A 16,184-nucleotide genomic window follows, 5' to 3' on the forward strand; every position below is an offset into this window, starting at 1 on the left:
TTTTTGCTACTTCATCTAAAACATTCTAAAATAAAAAGGCTTTCTTTATTTTTCTTTTCTTCCTGCAAGTAAGTGGTTTGTGGGGGAGGTAAAGAAGACAGCTTTGGCTTTTCACGGAAAGGTCTTGGTTCCAGTCAGAATACATTATATATATTTTTAAGTAAATATTTTTATTTAATTTCAAGAAATTTAATATCATCTATAAACTGAGGTTGAACCCCTTTCCTCACCACACACACACACACACACACACGCTTCTCAGATATGATTTTATAAAAATAAGTGCTTTACACTGAGAAAGATTAGATGACAGGTGAAGGGTGATGTGAAACTGAACACAAAACCTGAAGTATCTGTGCAAAGCTGGCCTTGATGGGGCTCTGAGGACCTGCATGTACTAGAGCCTGGATTAAGGAGCATGGATTATTTGGCTTATTTGGTGAGATCATTGTCATTCATAAGATTTGAATGGAGTGCATTATATATGCACTTACTGTGGGAAATTTTTTTTAAAAAAGCTAGGAAAATTATTTTTAACCAGTCACCACTGCTTCATACACTCTTAAAAAAAAGAAATTCTTAAATAAGAGCATGACCTTGGGAATCCTCTTGCTATATAGCAAATATCACAAACTCAGAGGTTTAAGACGTCCATTTACTGTTTCGCAGTTCTGTAGGCCACAAGTCCTGGGACTGGGTTACACCAAGTTTGTATTAGTTAGTGCTGCATTACAAAACACGACAGAGTAGGCATTTGCTTCCACCCTCATTTAGGCTGCTGGCAAAATTCAGTTCCTTGTAGTTACAGGACTGATGTCCCTATTTCTTTGTTGGATGTCTTCTGGGGTTCACTTAGCTCTTAAAGGCCACCCACATTTCTTGCCAGCAGTGGACAAGTTTGTCCCCAGCATCAGGTCTGTTTTGAGTATTTTCAGATCTCTTTCAGCAGAAAGATCTTAATCCTTTTTAAGTGCTTACCTGTCCTGGGACCTCTGCTTCTTGTTTGGGAGCCTTAATGACTGACAGTAGACAGTTCTTATGTTGCTCAGTAATTGCTCAGAGTTGTAAAGGAAGTTCTCAGTCCTTCTCAGGTGAAGAAAGCATGACCCAGGTCTCACCTTCTGGCACAAAGAGTGATTTCTTGCTTAGCAAGAGAGTTTGTTGTGCATAAAGATACATGCAGTAACATTCCTCTGTAATAAAATTAATACTTTAATACTTCCCCTAGCAACTGATGTTTGGAATATCAATGTTTAATCATTATAATTTCATTCATCATTCTTGAAAGCCAGACTTATAATAGAAATTAATGAAAAAATATAGGGGAAGGCAACATAAGTATACCTAGGGTCTAGCATGTTTTTTAACCTTTATGAGGTGTTTGTCTAAATGGTTCTGAAGCTCTTTCAGGCCATGATTCCTAGCTAGGCTTTAAGCCTGTTCTTAGTGGGGAAAAGCCCAAGTATCTATGCTGTGCACCTACATGAGAAGCAGAGAAATTCATGTGAAGGGTGGCATCTTAACACTAGACCCAGCTGTCTGAGAAAGGAGAGAGGGAACAAGGCTGGAAAATAGGATGGAGGTAATGGGATCTGGAAGCCATCAGCTTTGCCCCTCCCCAGGTATACAAACACACACACATATGCACACGTGTACACACAGAGACACACCCATACACACACATTCACCCATACACACACAATACACTTACACACAAATACACACATACACACTCATACACATAAACATACACACACAATATCCTCACACATATATGTACTTATACACATAAACACACATACACATCTACACATGCATACACATACACACACAATACACTCACACACATATACACTCATACACATATAACACTCACACACACACATATACATGTAACATTGTGACAACATCCTTTTGAGAAGTCTCTTTTTTATTCATTTTTTCCTCTTATTTTTTAATGTTTGCCCATCTCTCAAACAGCCTGCCTAGGATTATATATATATGTGTGTGTATATATATATGTATACATTTTCTTCCAATTTAATCTCGGTGCCAATACCCAACGGACTGAGGAAGCAACCAGAGCCTGAGATGCTAGAGTTTGGGACTGAACAGAGAGTGGATCTGAGCTGTGCTGAGCATGAGGATCCTCTGAGGATTGGCGGAGTAAAAGGAAAATCTGGCTCTTTACCTGGACTGTGAGTCTCTTGAAGGAAATGGCTATTCCCCTTGCATGTAAATCCTCAGAACCTAACAGCGTTACCTCAAAGCAAATTCAATAAGTGCTGTATGCTAAAGTGGTTTTGCTAGTTTTCTCGCAGTTGTCTTTGTGGCAATGATATTGATAGGGACAGCAATGGTGATGCTAAAGAAGCCAAAGTCAGAGATAGGAAGCTCCTGCCCCACATGAGGGACTACTAAACTACGGCCCCCAGTCAAGAGAGCACTGGGGTAAAATATTTCATTTTGGGGAAAAAGATGAAAGACATAGGAATTATCCATATGCCTCTGCAAATGGGTCTAAGGGTGAGCAACGTTCAATTAAACCAAGGGGCAGGAGAATAAACGCCTGCTAGGTGTCAGGTGCTTTGCAAACAGTGCCACGTACATTTAATCCACCAAATTACTCAGTGGTCTAGGTATTCTGTGTCAACTGTTCGTTTGAAAATGAGTTCCAGGCACGTTGGTCTTTCCTGAGGTCATTCTATAAAAGTCAGCCTGTTCTTTTGTCTCTGAAGTGCTCACTACACTGTTCCACAGAAGCCAAAACATTCTGGAACACAACTGACAGCTCATCCTGATAGAGAGTGAGTCTAAGCAGCAGCATTTATGTAAGACAGAAATCCAGGTTCCTCTCAAACACCAATATCACCCGTGTCCAGTTGTTTGCATAAACACCTTCCCTGCCATGCAGAAATCTGTACACATAATTTCCGGGTGCTTTCCTGCCCTTAGCTAATGCTGCCCTTGCTTGGCAAGGACGAGCAAGGCAACCTGCAGCAACAACACTTTGACTCATCAGACACCACTCTTGGACTGTTCACAGGCCCGGGAGGAGTCTCTCGATCCTGAGGTGAGGGGATCTCTGGCCTCTGGGAAGTGCTGCTCTTTAATCAAACCAGAAAGATTGTTGGCTGTCTTTTTCTTAACACTCAGATAGGGAAACACCACTTATCCTCTTGGAGATTCATTGTGGTCAATCAGGAAGTTTTCCCCCCAAATGGCACCAGTGGTAAAAATAGAAAGAATGGTTGTTAACCTTAACACAGGGGCTCCAGATGGCAATCTGGTCTTTCATCTCAAAGAAAAGGAAATGTCAGGGACAAATTTAAGAGATTGAAAATGGAAGAGGTAGCACCTCTGGGCACTTCAGCTTAGCATTTGGATGGCTTCAGAGACGAAGCTCTATCAGGGAGAACCAAGGCCTCGTCTCCAAAGGTGGACTGCAAACAGACATTTTTCACTTACAGGATGTTGAGTGCTGCTCCCAGATCCCTTGAGCACAAGTATGGCAAATGCAGCTCATTACACAGGAATAAGGCAAATAAAATTGCTTCCAATATTTTTTGGATGAATTCTGTGGGAGGCCATTGGGAAACAGAAGCCAGCTTTCGCACATATTTAATTAAAAAAAAAAAACATTTAAATAGTATTAAGCTTTTCCACACATCCATGTTGGCTTAAATTCATAATGTTATGATTCAAGTACTTTTTTTAAAAAAACTTAACAATTCTAAATGCATGTTTATTAAAGGAAATGTATTATGCATTGACCTTTTGCCTTTTCCTAACTCTCCTGGATTTTAATAGCTGAAGAATATTTAATAGACAGAACCTTTGCCCAGTGGTCAGGAAACCTGAAATTTCACTATCCGTCATGGAGTTAACCAAATTGAATTTTTCTCTATGTTCCTATTAACTCACCAGTGCTGACACCTAACTAGAGTCATTCTGATTTTTGGAGGACTCCTGGGTGCTAGTTGTGGTTTTCCTATTTTGTTAGAGGTCTTTGGAGGTAATACCTGAGGTTTTAGAACCAGAGTCAAAGTTGAACTACTTACTAACTGTACATATTTGAGCAACTTATTTTGCCTCCCTGAACTTCAGTTTCCTCTTTTGTTAAATTGGAATAATAGTAAGTTCTTCTGAAGATTGTCAGGAGGAATTATTGAACTAACATATATAACATAGTAGGCATTCAATAAATGGCAATTTACTTTTACTGATATTAGTATTCTTTTCCTCTTTTAATTAATTTATTCTGCCCCCGCCCCCCCAAAATCTCTCCTATTTCTTATATTTTCATCCACTGAAACTGAAACCAAGCCGGACTCTGTCAGCCTTCTCAGGGACAGACCTCTGCACCCCACGCCTCTTGCCTGTAGAAAAGCTTCAGCCTCCTAGGCTTTCTCTGAGTTCTGAAGAGAAATTTTAATTGGAGAAGTGACAAAATGCAGAAACATAGGAAAGCAGTCGAGCAAGACAAAATAATACTAATTTCAAGTCAGAGTCAAGAATGCTTAGTTCCTGCACAACGGCTATAGATAGTATTCTGAGCCATATCTTTGAGCTGTTTTGCAGATACTAAAACTCCCACCAGATGGAAGGAGTTGACACAACCATGTGGATAATAGGCCAGCTGGACCCAGAAGATACTGATACTGATTCCAAAATACCCCTTTGTAACCTCACCACTAACCAATCAGAAGAATGCCCACAAGCTGATCAGGCACTCTGCAACCCGCACCCTGATGCTGCTTTTAAAAACCTTTCCCTAAAATCCATCAAGGGTTTCCCAGGTGGCATTAGTGGTAAAGAACCCAGCTGCCAATGCAAGAGATGCGAGTTCAAACCCTGGGTCAGGAAGATCCCCCGGGTTCTTGGCATGGCAACCCACTCTAGTATTCTTGCCTGGAGAATTCCATGGACAGAGGAGTTATCATGGACTGGCAGGCTACCATCCATAGGGTTGTAAAGAGTCATATAAGACAGAAGTGACTTAACATGAACAAAAATCCATCAAGGAGTCTGGGTTTTTTTGAGCATAAGCTGCACATTCTCTTTGACTGGTGCCCTGCAAATAAATGTCCTTTCCTTTACCACAACCCAAGGTCAGTAGATTAGCTTTGCTTTGCTCTGGGTAAGCAAACCCAAGTTTGGTTTGGTAACAAAATTGCATCTCTTAGCCAATGTCTTTTCTCAAGTCTGTGTTCTCCACAGTGACTTCTCCAATCCCAGAAACGAGCAGTGAATTTCCATAATCTCCAATCCTTGCCACTTCTGTGGAGTTTGTCACTTATTGCCCTACACTGTAGTCTGGTTTTTTGCTCAAATCTGATCATTCTAATTAAGATAATAGTGTCTGGAGGGCAGGAAGCAAAATGTTCTCTCGTAAAATGCTTCTTGAATGTGTGTTGAATGAATATGCATACACTATAGAATACTGCCATATGGTTTATACATTAATTTGTTGAATCCAAGGAAAAGGGTTTTCATTTTAGCATTTTTTTTAATTTTAGCATTTAGACATGTCAGTTTAGTAAAACAAAAAATTGTCCTGAAGTTACTAGATATTAGTTGAAGTCAGAATGAAAATATATTTTTCTGAAAACTCTTATTCTTTTGCTCTGACAGGACACTGCAGCTGTCAATTTTTGAATCCCCGCAAGTAGACATAATTTCTTCCAGAGCTAGAGGTAACGCTTCCAAATAAAACCACGTAACATCCAGCATGTTACTTCACCTTTTTCTGCTTCAGTTTCCTTATTTGTAAGATGGGTGGGGGCATCAGATCAGACGATCCTTTAAGAGACTTTCCTTCTCTAAAAATTCCCAGTTTGCCCATTTTCACATGAGAAGACTGAACTTGGTGACCTTAACATTTCCTTTCTGTGGTGTGATTCATTCTTACCTTCTCTTTCTAGACTACCTAGGGTCCCTAGAAAAATAACCAAAATTAGTTTTTCAAGCGTTGCATCTACTATTCAAAAATTTCCCAACTACTGTGAATTCCCCCTAGGGTTTCTCATATGCATTTATCAATAAGTTTCTCTCTACTTCCTAAGGATTCCATCACTGTTTTTCTTTATTCTAGCCACATCGTCAGTTGTTCCTGCTTCTCATAAAATTGCCTGTGCTGTGTTGTTGTTTTTGAAATAGGATTTTTGCCTGGGCTTTCTCATCTTTTAAATTGACTGCATTTTTATCATCTTTAAAATGAACTACATCTCCTCCAGTGTTCTCATGCAAAGCTGGGGGTGACTGAATCTGACATAAAACATATTTCACACCACCAAGAGAGACCCCCATTTTATAATAATGAGATGATTCAAATGTACTATAAAGTGGTTCTTAAAAATAATGTTAATAAAAGTCTTGATCAAAAGTAATTCATATTAGGAATCCCCAAATACAATCAGGACTGAAGTAAATTGGTCAGTCACTATAGTTTGAATGATCTAAACCATTCTGTGGATTACCAGCACCTAGTGTAACTATAGGAAGGATGACAGCAGCTTGGTTATCCTGGATAGTGTATTGACAGTTCCTTGAAGATTCTCTGTCAGCACAGATACAGTCTTGAGATCTAATACAAGATGTGCAGAGGCAGAGTTTCTGATTTTTTTTCTTTGATTCATGCAAATAATGTGAGATGAATATTCCATCTTCCACAAACAAAGAGCTCAAGGTAGACCTTTTGTCTAACTGCCTACTCTACACTCAGAAAAATCTGGACCAAGTCTCAAAGATTTAAAAATTAAGCAAGTTTAACTAGAGATTGGAGTATTTGCAGAAAGGATTAAATTTACTAAAAATGTTTTTGCTTTGGAGGAATCCCACTTTAGGGAATTTTCCTTTTAGTCTTGCAATAGGAAAATGGTGGTGTCAGTCTCTTGGGAGGAAGTGACCTCCCAGCTGCTGACTTGTGAATGAAGCTTCAAGAAGAGGTTAAGGGTAGGGAAACTGTCAGTGACTCTGCTCTCCAAAGTCTAGTATGGGTAGCAAATACCTCATGGATAATGCACAGTGAGAACCATTTTCTCAATAGCAAGCTACATAAAAGTTTAGAGCCAAAACTTCAGCTAGGAATAGAGTGTTAATGTTCCTGGAGGGTCCCATCCGCTTGCTTCCCTGAGGACCTGCAAAGATGGTAGGCAAGTGGTGGAGGATTCAGGGTTTTAGGCTCCTCACCATCTCTCTCTCTTCTCTCATTAAACACACTACAAACACCTACTATATGCCTGACACTGGACTCAGCACTATAAAGAGGGGGAGATATCAAAGCAAAATTATTGCTGAGAGTTATCACTTTGCCGTAATTCCCGAAGGCTGAGTTCCAATCAGGACCACCACCTGCAAGCTGTTCAGGGAGCTCAGTTGCAGCGGATGGTGGGTGCTCACCACCTTCTGAAATGTGATTCCTACCCCATGAGCCGAGGTAGGAACCCTACTGCTTCATAGAAAACCACAGCACCTTACACTGCTGTGCTTGCTACTTCTCTAGGGGAGGAATAGAGGTTTCAGTCAACCAAAGAACATCTCTAGGTTGCGAAAGACCACAGTTTGGCATAGGGAATGAACTTGTAGCTACCAAGGGGGAAGGAAGGGAAGAAGTGATAGTTTGGGAGTTTTGGACTGACATGTTCACACTGCTGTTTTTAAAATGAATAACAAGGACCTACTGTATAGCACAGGGAACTCTGCTTATGTCGCAGCCTGGATGGGAGGGGAATTGGGAGAGAATGGATACATGTATATGTATGGCTGAGTCACTTTGCTGAGCACCTGAAACTATCACAACATTGTCAACTGGCTTTGTTGTTGTTGTTGTTTAGTTGCTAAGTTGTGTCCAACTATTTGCAACCCCATGGACTATAGCCTGCCAGGCTTCTGTCCATGGGATATCCCAGGCAGGAATACTGAAGTAGGTTGCCATTTCCTTCTCCAAGGGATCTTCACAACCCAGCGATTGAGGCCTTGGCAGGAAGATTCTTTACCACTGAGCCACCAGGGAAGCTTGTTAATTGACTATGCTCCAATATAAAATAAAAAGATTTTTAAAAAGAGAATTGCTTTTCTTTAGGGAAATATTTAACTTTGAAATGCTTTCCTTAAAAAATTGGACCTCTATCTGCTCTTCACATATTATTCTTTGATGAATTTATCCGCTCCCTTGGGGGTGGTGAGGGGCGATGTTCTGTAAGGAGCAAGTCATGTTGCTAAGCTATAAAAGAAATGGTGGTGGTGGGAGTGAAGCCTGGTGTGCTGCAGTCCAGGGAGTCACAAAGAGTGGGACACGATTGAGTGACTGAACTGAACTAAACTGAAAAGAACATACTGAGAGTTTATTATAAGCAACATGAAGCACTGAGTGTTGGTCAGCATTTCTGAGAAATTCCAAGGAGAAAAACAGTTGGCACTGAGGTGGAAAAATAACCAAGTGGTAGAGCATATTTCTATCCTTCACCTAACCTCTCACCTCAACCTTCTTCCTATGAGCAAGTCTTGCTGGGCCCATCTTCCCACTGGAGGGGAAAACACTGAATTAGGTAAAACAGCCGTTCTTTGAGCCTCCAAAGTTGTAGAAATGCTAATAAATGCTGTCCCTGTAACTTTGCATCACTTCCCCCGGGTATTTGTCATTTGTACACTGAGACATTCTGACAGCCACTTGGCAGTCGCATTTCGTCAGGTTGTAATGGAGTACATTTCCACTGCCTTCAATATTTTTTCATTCCAATTACATGCAATGAATCAAACCCTTGCTATGGTGAAATGCGACTGAAACCCTCCACAGAGCCAAGAGCCGCTGGAGAACCCAGCTCCGATAAGTGCCAGTGGGTATGTACAGTGCCTCCCTCTCCATGTGAAGAGCAGCTAATTTGATTTGTTCTCTTATTTGAGAGGGAACCAGATCATTTGCATTGTAAATAAAACCATTTCTTGTCTTTATTTCCATCGTTTTTGATTGCTTTTGGCTGCTTAAGTTGGATAATTGAATCATGGGCCATATGAAAGAGAGCAGAGAAAGATTTTAAATAATTTCAGCAGTGAACTCAAAGAAAATGTGTGGCAGTAACAGATGAGTAAAGCATCTCTCATCTCAGCCTTAGTGAACACTGTACGGCACCTGAGCTACTAACTCTGCTTCTGGGAGACTGTGATAAAGACCTTTCAAAATACATTCGTTGTGTTAAGCTTGGAGCTTGGTTCTACACGTTTCAATGAGACCCCAGTGTTGTTATCAGTGGTGGAAGAAAGAGCCCCGATGGGAGCACTGCCTCGGCTTCACTTAGCCTACAGTGCAAATGCGAGCTGGGCGGCATTCAGTAGGATTTTTCTGCAATGATGGTTATGGGATAAATAGTGGAAGAAACAGCTCTCCTAAGTCACTGCTTTTTCCTACAATTTAACCATGTTGAGAAGGCAGCCATTTCCTGATATAGCAAAAGAGGAAGTGAACTTAAAATAGCCACCAAAATCATTTTAAGCCTGACTGATTTCTGTTCCTAGTGCAGCATCGCTGATTTGGTATTCCCAAGAGCTACAGTTATTTCTCCAGATGATGGTACTTGAAGAGGAGGTCTTTGAGATTACCAAGAAGGTCTCAGAGGTGGGTTTTTTTTTTTTTTGCAATATTTCCAGCAAAAGATTTTCATTTCTTCTTTGCTTCTTGGCGATAGTGGTGAGCGGCAGGTACTGGATAAGGAGTCCTGTTCAGAACAGTGTAGAGATTCTTATCCCACTTGCGGAGATGTGAAAAATCTCCAGGAGCACTAGCTCATCCTTGCTAGGAGCAGTCTAATCCAGCCTCTTTCTGAAAAGACAGGACAGCACCACCCCCAGGTGGCACTAGTGGTAAAGAATTCACCTGCCAATGCAGGAGATGAAAGAGATGTGGGTTTGATCCCTGAGTCAGGAAGATCCCTTGGAGGAGGGCATGGCAACCCACTTCAGTATTCTTGCCAGGAGAATCCCATGGACAGAGGAGCCTGGCAGGCTACAGTCATAGGGTTGCAAATCAGACACGACTGAAGCGACTTAGCATGCATCCACCTGCCCATCCCCTGGAGATTCTCTCTTTCTGGGAAGGGCAGTGTCCCTAGGCTGACTCTAGATAGGTCTAGGGGCCACAACCTGTGAACCACCAGGACATCCCTAGGTCTGACCTTGGCAAGTCACAGCCAGCTAAACCATCCTGCTCACCTCCCTGCCCCTTGGCTTCTAATCATCTCTCTTTCAATATTTTATCTTCATATTGCTCTGAGCTGCCTCTTTTCTCATGCAGATTTCTACAGTGTTCTTCTCTTTCTAACATTTCTTCCATGCTTCCTGCAAGTACAGGTCCACAGCAGGCCAATTCTCTCAACTCCACTATTTTTTCCTTTCCCCTCTTAGCCTTCACTGAAAACTTGCTCTGCCCTGAGAATTGTTGTTCACTCAGTCATGTCCAACCCTTTGTGACCCCATGGACGGTAGCACACCGGGCTTCCCTGTCCTTTGCTATCTCCCAGAGTTTGCTCAAATTCATGTTCATTGAGTCAATGATGCCATCCAACCACCTGATCCTCTGTCACCTCCGCTCTCTTCCTGCCTTCAGTCTTTCCCAGCATGAGGGTCTTTTCCAATATGTTGGCTCTTTGCATCAGGTGGCCAAAGTACCCTGAGAATTGCCCACCCCTAGACCCGAGAAAGTTTCTCCAGGTAGAACCATTACAATCCTGTGCCCCAAGTTTGGCCAGCTGGGTCAGCAAGGTCCCTGTTTCCCACTGTTCCCTCAGAATTGCAACCTCTCGTCACTCAAAGCCTCTCCTCCCTTATATGAATCTCACATTGAGCATCATCATAGCCCTGACTGCCATGCCCACTCTAGACTCCAGCGCCTGCTGGGATTGCTGTTGTACATATTATCTCATTGTGACTATGTTTAACGCTGCACATCCTGGGGTTCTGTCTTTGGTTTGGAAATAAAACTCTTTCATTTTTGATGTGGACCATTTTTAACGTCTTTATTGAATTTGCTACAGTGTTACTTCGTTTTATGTTTAATTTTTTTGGCTGCAAGGCATGTGGGATCTTAGCTTCCCGACCAGTGATCGAACCCACATTCCCTGCATTTGAAGGCTAAGTTTTAGCCCCTGGACAGCCAGGGAAGTCCCTAGAAATAAAAATTTTAATTCTTATGTGCAGGCACAGTATTTCATTGATTTCCCCACCACCACCAATACACATACCCCTTGTGTTCACCACTTTTGTGTTTATCTGCCCAACACCTCTTGCCTACAAGCCATCCAGTCTCTTTTCCAATTCATGAAGTTTCTGTTCAAATCTTATCTTTCTGATGAAACATCTCTAGGCATACCAGACCAAAGTGATTTCTCATCCTACAAAGCCATAGCATGTATGGCCTCTGCCAGGTGATCAAAAATAGCTGTGGCACTCCCTGAGTCTGTGAAACTTTCCACTGGATTCACTGCCTTTTCAAATATCATGCTGTTACTGTTTGGGGCCAAACAAGAGGTTCTCATTGTTGTAGTCCATCCTGCTTATCACCACTGTGGGTGTAAGAGTGAAGCCTACAAGTGGCCAGCCAACACCTTGCATGCAAACAACAGATTTTTAATCACCATCACACATCTGATGATTAGAAACAAAAAACTGATGTCAAAACTCATTTTCAATGATAATTTAATCACTCAGCTTACAGTTACAGATTTCTTTTATAATTGCAAAGTAGATGGCAAATTGTTTTTTTATTGCACTTATAGTGACAAAATCTGCCTAGAATCATAAGATTTTACACAGGAAGGAACTTTACTTCCTATATCTTTAATTTTACAAAAAAAAATTTTCTGTACATTATTTTATCAGTGAATATAATTTTAAACTAAGAGTTTATTTTTCACTCATATTTTGTATCCAGCATGAGTCAGTATAGAAGTTTTGTTCATTGTAGTTTTGCAGAAACGTTGGTTAACTGAGTCTCCATTTCAGTACACATTTCTACTATGAGGCAAAGAAATCAATGTTCTGGAGAGTCTTTTCCTAATGACTCCAAATTCTAGCTCAGAAATGATATCTGTTGCTTCCCCCTGAACAAGCCATTTCTGGCCAGAAATAGTATGGACCTAACAAAAGTAGAATATATTAAGAAGAGGTGACAAGAATATACAGAAGAACTATACTAAAAAGATCTTCAGGACCCAGATAACCACAATGGTGTGATCACTCACCTACAGCCAGACATCCTGGAATGTGAAGTAGCCTTAGGAAGCATCACTACGAACACAGCTAATGGAGGTGATGGAATTCCAGCTGAGCTATTTGAAATCCTTAAAGATGATACTGTGAAAGTGCTGCAGTCAATATGCCAGCAAATTTAGAAAACTCAGCAGTGGCCACAGGACTGGAAAAGGTCAGTTTTTATTCCAATCCCTAAGAAAGACAATGCCAAAGAATGTTCAAACTACTGCACAATTGCACTCATCTCACATGCTAGTAAAGTAATGCTCAAAATTCTCCAAGCCAAGGTTCAACAGTATGTGAATCATGAACTTCCAAATGTTCAAGCTGGATTTAGAAAAGGCAAAGTTACCAGAGACCAAATTGCCAACAGCTGTTGGATAATCAAAAAAGAAGAGAGTTCCAGAAAAATATCTACTTCTGCTTTATTGACAATGCCAAAGCCTTTGACTATGTGGATCACAACAAACTGTGGAAAATTCTTCAAGAGATGGGAATAACAGACCACCTTACTTTCCTCTTGAGAAACCTGCATGCAGGTCAAAAAGCAACAGTTAGAACCAGACATGAAACAACAGATTGGTTCCAAATCGGGAAAGGAGTATGTCAAGGCTGTATATTATCACCCTGCTTATTTAACTTATGTGCATCATGTGAAATGCTGGGGCTGGATGAAACACAAGCTGGAATCAAGATTGCCAGGAGAAATATAAAACCTCAGATATTCAGATAACATCACCCTTATGGCAGAAAGTGAAGAACTAAAGAGCCTCTTGATGAAAGTGAGAGGAGAGTGAAGAAGCTGGCTTAAAACAACATTCAAAAAATGAAGATCATGGCATCCGGTCCCATCACTTCATGGCAAATAGATGGGAAAACAATAGAAACAGTGAAAGACTTTATTTTGGGGGGCTCCAAAAATCACTGCAGATGGTGATATGACCAACCTAGGCAACATATTCAAAAGCAGACATTATTTTGCCAACAAAGGTCCATATAGTCAAAGCTATGACTTTTCCAGTAGTCTTGTATGGATGTGAGAATTGAACTATAAAGAAAACTGAGCACAGAAGAATTGATGTTTTTGAACTGTGGTGTTGGAGAAGACTCTTGAGAGTCTCTTGGACTGCAAGGAGATCCAACCAGTCAATCCTGAAGGAAATCAGTCCTGAATATTCATTGGAAGGACTGGAACTGAAGCTCCAATACTTTGGCCACCTTATGTGAAGAAGTGACTCATTGGAAAAGGCCCTGATGCTGGGAAAGATTGAAGGCAGAAGGAGAAAGGGACAATAGTGGATGAGATGGTTGGATGGCATCACCAACTCTATGGGCATGAGTTTGAGCAAACTCTGAGTGTTGGTGATGGACAGGGAAGCCTGGCATGTTGCAATCCATGGGGTTGCAAAGGGTCGGACATGACTGAGTGACTGAACTGAACTGAACAACCCAGAACCATTAGCTAGAACCAATCTGTGACCTGCCCAACTAAAGGAGCCAGAAAGAAAGGAGTTACTTCTTCCCATGTGCTAGGAAGTGATAAACTAATGAACAGCAACAATAACTACCATATCCATAGCTAATGTTAAGCCATTTGTATTATATTTATGCCCTATTATTATAATATTACAAGAGAAACTGGAAGGTATTAATATGAGCATGTATTTTGGAGTCAGAAAAGCCTAGGTTCTTCAAATTGACAGGGCCAATATACTTGACGTCTCTGAACTTCAATTATTGTTGTTGATTTTTAGTTGCTAAACCATGTCCAACTCTTTGTGACTCCATGGGCTGTAGCCCTGCCAGGCTCCTCTGCCCATGGGATTTCCCAGGCAAGAAGACAAGAGTGGGTTGCCATTTCCTTCTCCAGAGGATCTTCCTAACCCAGGGATCAAACCTGCATCTTCCACATTGTCAGGTGGACTCTTTACCACTGAGCCACCTGGGAAGCCCAATATATTAACTGCTAAGATTTAACCTGGCTGTCTTGAGGATTCAATGAAAGAAAATGTTTTTTGAAAAATATAGAACAATTTCTAGCCAATAAGTAATCAGTGTATGTTAATTTCCTTTCTTTTCCCCCCTTTTGCTCATGCTTTGTTCATCTTCTCTTACCTTCTTCTTGTCCTTCCTTACTTCCCTTATGGCTATGGATTTGTTCCTGCCCTGGGTGTGAAAGATTCAACCCATTCCGCTCACCTGCAGATAAGTATGTTCGCATCAATGCTCTAACAAGCTGTGTTTTCATCAATACTTCCACCATACATATCACTTCCCAGACTGTGTTAGGTAATTTTCTCTTTTGGAGCTGGATCCATCCAGCTGTTGGATCAATACCTTGAAACAATTTGTGAACAACTCCTCACCCCAACCTCTCTAAAATTTTGTTAATTTTTCAAGACCATATTGTTTCTCACCACATCAATTGTAAGACTTTCAGCGCTAAGAGCATTTTCAAACTTTATATCACTTACAGAGTCAAGCATTTTCCTTTGTCTTACCCACACAATATCAGATGTAAAGTAGTTCATTGGTGACAGACATGGTGTACTAGTATTCTGGGGCTGCCAGAGGAATGGCCACCAGTTAGATGGGTGAAAATATGGAATTCATTTTCTCACAATTCTGCAAACTAGAAGTCCAAGATGAAGTGTTTGCTGGGTTAGTTCCTTCCGAGGTCCCTGAAAGAATCTAATCCATGCCTCTCACCTTGCCTCTGGTATTTTGTTTTCCTGGGCTTATAGAAACACCTCCCTGGTCTCTGCCTTCATCTTCACAGGGTGTTTTTGTGTGTGTGCACCTGTGTCCCAAGGTCTGCTTTTCATAAAGATACTATTCATGCTGGGTTAGGTCCCACCCTAATAAAGTTATTTTAACTAATCACCTCTGCAATGGCGCTCTCTAAATACATTCACATTCTGAGGAAATAAGGAGTTAGGACTTCAACATATGAATTTGAAGGAGACACAGTCCATAGCATATAAGTTACTATGATCAAGGTGAATACTTCATAATTTTACAGATGGAACAGTATGACATCAGTATTTGTGCCATGTCCAAGTATAATTTTCAAATGACAAAAACTTGATACTGATAGTGAACATCTATCAGAGATTAATTTACTTAATTCATGAGAGAACTTGCAGAATGGTAAAACTTATTCCAAGAGCATCTGAGGAACAGAAGTTGGTATCATACTCAGCAAAGATAAGCCAAAATGAGTTTGCTAAGTTACAGACAAAACTGGAAAATGATCTCTAGACAATAGACTCATAACCTTTGAGATTATCTTTGCTACCAGACATAAATTATTTACATACAACTAGGCTGGACAAAAGTCAGAAACTGACATGTAGCTTTACAGAGTCTGCTCTATTCAGTAGTCTACAGCAGGTCAAAGTTGCATATTGTTATATAATTAAATATTAATTGCGTTGGACAAATATGATATTGAAAGGACCTGTAGCCATTCTTTTCCCTTCTTTCCATGTTTTGGTTGTGCTTTCTTAGTAGTCCTCCCTAAATAATCTCTAAAAATTATACACAAAAAGCTGCTTTCATAATGTGTCTACCCAATTACTTTATAGATGTTAAACAAGAGGTATTATTTAACTATATAGACTTCTTTATGATGATAAATGCAGAGGTAGTTACTAAGGTCATAAAATTAATTTTAGTCTTTAAATTTCATAAAGAATCCTGTGAATACATTTTGAAAGTCCATCATTTGATCTTCTATCTGCAAGCTAGGAAACGAAGCCCAAGAAATTCTCTCTGCTAGGTTTCACTTGCACTATTAATAAATATGGGTGAACTTCTCTCTCTTCAAGATCTCTGATATCTGCTCAAGCACCTGACCTGTAAAGAAATGATTTTTCTTCCTACCTGTAATACAAGGACTCTCCTTGTCCACAACAGGTATCAGACCAGTTTCCTGGAAG

This window comes from Bison bison, unplaced genomic scaffold (genome assembly GCF_000754665.1).
Source record: "Bison bison bison isolate TAMUID 2011002044 unplaced genomic scaffold, Bison_UMD1.0 scf7180017864303, whole genome shotgun sequence".
NCBI lineage: Eukaryota > Metazoa > Chordata > Mammalia > Artiodactyla > Bovidae > Bison > Bison bison.